The sequence below is a fragment of the Hemiscyllium ocellatum genome, assembly GCF_020745735.1.
Source record: "Hemiscyllium ocellatum isolate sHemOce1 chromosome 15 unlocalized genomic scaffold, sHemOce1.pat.X.cur. SUPER_15_unloc_28, whole genome shotgun sequence".
Classification (NCBI taxonomy): domain Eukaryota; kingdom Metazoa; phylum Chordata; class Chondrichthyes; order Orectolobiformes; family Hemiscylliidae; genus Hemiscyllium; species Hemiscyllium ocellatum.
In genome coordinates this window covers 80,001-84,874 of record NW_026867465.1, presented here as the reverse complement: position 1 = coordinate 84,874, position 4,874 = coordinate 80,001, and positions in this window count along the sequence as shown.

Below are 4,874 nucleotides of genomic sequence, written 5' to 3'. Positions count from 1 at the left end.
GCCCGCCCCGAAGCCTCAATGTCGGTAAGAGCTGTCAGGTTCACTCCCATCCCCGTTTGGACCACTTCCCGACTCGGGAAATTCACCAATTCGGCCTGAACTTAGACAACAGTCCCCCGTCGAAGCCGTGGCAGTCGCTAGAACCCCCGGATCAAATCCGGTTGAGCACCCGGCTTGGAAGCCCCAAAGTCGGTATGAGCTGTCAGGTTCACTCCCATCCCCGTTTGGACCACTTCCCGACTTAGGAAAATCACCAAATTCGGCCAGAACTCAGAGGGCAGGCCCCCCTCGAAGGCCAGGCATTCGGCAGAACCGCCGGGTTCAAATCCGACTGTGCTACCCGGCCCCAAAGCCTCAAAGTTGGTATGAGCAGTTAGGTTCACTCCCATCCCCGTTTGACCACTTCCCGACTTAGGAAATTCACCAAATTCGCCCTGAACTTAGAGGAGAGTCCCCGCTCGAAGGCGTGGAAGTCGGCAGAATCGCCGGGTCAAATCCGACTGAGCTAACCCGGCCCCGAAGCCTCAATGTCGGTAAGGCTGTCAGGTTCACTCCCATCCCCGTTTGACCACTTCCCGACTCGGGAAATTCACCAAAATCGGACTGAACTTAGACAACAGTCCCCCCCTCGAAGCCGTGGCAGTCGCTAGAACCGCTGGATCAAATCCGGTTGAGCTAACCGGCTTGGAAGCCCCAAATCGGTATGAGCTGTCAGGTTCACTCCCCACCCGTTTGGACCACTTCCCGACTTAGGAAATTCACCAAATTCGGCCTGAACTCAGAGGGCAGGCCCCCCCTCGAAGGCCAGGCATTCGGCAGAACCGCCGGGTCAAATCCGACTGTGCTACCCGGCCCCAAAGCCTCAAAGTTGGTATGAGCAATTAGGTTCACTCCCAAACCCGTTGGGACCACTTCCCGACTTAGGAAATTCACCAAATCCGGCCTGAACTTAGACAACAGTCCCCCCTCGAAGGCGTGACAGTCGGTAGAACGGCCGGGTCAAATCCGGCTGAGCTACCCGATTTGGAAGCCTTCAACACAAAACCCATCCGGCAATGCCACTCAAAAAGGGCCCAAATTCAGAAACACCCCCTTCAATAAGTACCACTTCCTCGGAGACACTACCGGACACGCTCCCCTCGGCGAAAATTAAGCCCCCACCACTAACTGAAGCCAACCGCAGCCCCAACTTCAACGGAGAAATCAGTAACCAATTCAAAAATGCACTTGGTTACTGATTTGTACTGCTTCAAAAATATTCTAAGTGTCGCTGGTTACTGATTTGTACTGCTCCAAAATTATTCTAAGTGTCACTGGTTACTGATTTGTACTGACTCAAAAATTTTCTAAGTGTCGCTGGTTACTGATTTGTACTGACTGAAAAATATTCTAAGTTTCGCTGGTTACTGATTTGTACTGACTCAAAAATATTCTAAGTGTCAGTTGTTACTGATTTGTACTGCTCCAAAAATATTCTAAGTTTCGCTGGTTACTGATTTGTAATGCTCCAAAAATATTCTAAGTTTCGCTGGTTACTGATTTGTACTGCTTCAAAAATATTCTAAGTGTCAGCGTTACTGATTTGTACTGCTTCAAAAATATTCTAAGTTTCGCTGGTTACTGATTTGTACTGCTTCACAAATATTCTAAGTGTCAGTGGTTACTGATTTGTACTGCGTCAAAAATATTCTAAGTGTCGCTGGTTACTGATTTGTACTGCTCCAAAATTATTCTAAGTGTCGCTGGTTACTGATTTTTACTGCTTCAAAAATATTCTAAAGTGTCGCTGGTTACTGATTTGTACTGCTTCAAAAATATTCTAAGTGTCAGTGTTACTGATTTGTACTGCTTCAAAATTTTTCTAAGTGTCGCTGGTTACTGATTGTACTGCTTCAAAAATATTCTAAGTGTCATTGGTTACTGATTTGTACTGCTTCAAAAATTCTAAGTGTCGCTGTTACTGATTTGTACTGCTTCAAAAATATTCAAGTGTCAGTGGTTACTGATTTGTACTGCCCAAAAATATTCTAAGTGTCGCTGGTTACTGATTTGTACTGCTTCAAAAATATTCTAAGTGTCAGTGGTTACTGATTTGTACTGCTCCAAAAATATTCTAAGTGTCGCTGGTTACTGATTTGTACTGCTTCAAAAATATTCTAAGTGTCAGCGGTTACTGATTGTACTGCTTCAAAAAATTCTAAGTGTCAGTGGTTTACTGATTTGTACTGCTTTCAAAAATATTCTAAGTGTCGCTGGTTACTGATTTGTACTCTTCAAAAATATTCTAAGTGTCAGTGGTTACTGATTTGTACTGCTCCAAAAATATTCTAAGTGTCGCTGGTTACTGATTAGTACTGCTTCAAAAATATTCTAAGTGTCAGTGGTTACTGATTTGTACTGCTTCAAAAATATTCTAATGTCGCTGGTTACTGATTTGTACTGCTTCAAAAATATTCTACGTGTCAGTGGTTACTGATTTGTACTGCTCAAAATATTCTAAGTGTCGCTGGTTACTGATTTGTACTGCTCCAAAAATATTCTAAGTGTCGCTGGTTCCTGATTTGTACTGCTTCAAAAATATTCTAAGTGTCGCTGGTTACTGATTTGTACTGCTCCAAAAATATTCTAAGTGTCGCTGGTTACTGATTTGTACTGCTTCAAAAATATTCTAAGTGTCGCTGGTTACTGATTTGACTGCTTCAAAAATATTCTAAGTGTCAGTGGTTACTGATTTGTACTGCTTCAAAAATATTCTAAGTGTCGCTGGTTACTGATTTGTACGACTCAAAAATATTCTAAGTGGGGCTGGTTACTGATTTGTACTGCTCCAAAAATATTCTAAGTGTCGCTGGTTACGATTTGTACTGCTTCAAAAATATTCTAAGTGTCAGCGGTTACTGATTTGTACTGCTTCAAAAATATTCTAAGTGTCAGTGGTACTGATTTGTACTGCTTCAAAAATATTCTAAGTGTCGCCGGTTCCTGATTTGTACTGCTTCAAAAATATTCTAAGTGTCAGTGTTACTGATTTGTACTGCTTCAAAAATATTCTAAGTCGCCGGTTACTGATTTGTACTGCTTCAAAAATATTCTAAGTGTCAGTGGTTACTGTTTTGTACTGCTCCAAAAATATTCTAAGTGTCGCTGGTTACTGATTTGTACTGCTTCAAAAATATTCTAAGTGTCAGCGTTACTGATTTGTACTGCTTCAAAAATATTCTAAGTGTCAGTGTTACTGATTTGTACTGCTTCAAAAATATTCTAAGTGTCGCTGGTTACTGATTTGTACTGCTTCAAAAATATTCTAAGTGTCAGTGTTACTGATTTGTACTGCTTCAAAAATATTCTAAGTGTCGCTGTTACTGATTTGTACTGCTCCAAAAATATTCTAAGTGTCGCTGGTTACTGATTTGTACTGCTAAAAATATTCTAAGTGTCGCTGGTTACTGATTTGTACTGCTGCTTCAAAAATATTCTAAGTGTCAGTGTTACTGATTTGTACTGCTTCAAAAATATTCTAAGTGTCGCTGGTTACTGATTTGTACTGATTCAAAATATTCTAAGTGTCAGTGGTTACTGATTTGTACTGCTTCAACAATATTCTAAGTGTCGCTGTTACTGATTTGTACTGCTTCAAAATATTCTAAGTGTCAGTGGTTACTGATTTTGTACTGCTTCAAAAATATTCTAAGTGTCGCTGGTTACTGATTTGTACTGCTCCAAAAATATTCTAAGTGTCGCTGGTTACTGATTTGTACTGCTTCAAAAATATTCTAAGTGTCGCTGGTTACTGATTTGTACTGCTCCAAAAATATTCTAAGTGTCGCTGGTTACTGATTTGTACTGCTTCAAAAATATTCTAAGTGTCGCTGGTTACTGATTTGTACTGCTTCAAAAAATATTCTAAGTGTCAGTGGTTACTGATTTGTACTGCTTCAAAAATATTCTAAGTGTCGCTGGTTACTGATTTGTACTGCTGCAAAAATATTCTAAGTGGGGCTGGTTACTGATTTGTACTGCTCCAAAAATATTCTAAGTGTCGCTGGTTACTGATTTGTACTGCTTCAAAAATATTCTAAGTGTCAGCGGTTACTGATTTGTACTGCTTCAAAAATATTCTAAGTGTCAGTGGTTACTGATTTGTACTGCTTCAAAAATATTCTAAGTGTCGCTGGTTACTGATTTGTACTGCTTCAAAAATATTCTAAGTGTCAGTGGTTACTGATTTGTACTGCTTCAACAATATTCTAAGTGTCCGCGGTTACTGATTTGTACTGCTTCAAAAATATTCTAAGTGTCAGTGGTTACTGATTTGTACTGCTTCAAAAATATTCTAAGTGTCGCTGGTTACTGATTTGTACTGCTCCAAAAATATTCTAAGTGTCGCTGGTTACTGATTTGTACTGCTTCAAAAATATTCTAAGTGTCGCTGGTTACTGATTTGTACTGCTCCAAAAATATTCTAAGTGTCGCTGGTTACTGATTTGTACTGCTTCAAAAATATTCTAAGTGTCGCTGGTTACTGATTTGTACTGCTTCAAAAATATTCTAAGTGTCAGTGGTTACTGATTTGTACTGCTTCAAAAATATTCTAAGTGTCGCTGGTTACTGATTTGTACTGACTCAAAAATATTCTAAGTGGGGCTGGTTACTGATTTGTACTGCTCCAAAAATATTCTAAGTGTCGCTGGTTACTGATTTGTACTGCTTCAAAAATATTCTAAGTGTCAGCGGTTACTGATTTGTACTGCTTCAAAAATATTCTAAGTGTCAGTGGTTACTGATTTGTACTGCTTCAAAAATATTCTAAGTGTCGCCGGTTACTGATTTGTACTGCTTCAAAAATATTCTAAGTGTCAGTGTTACTGATTTGT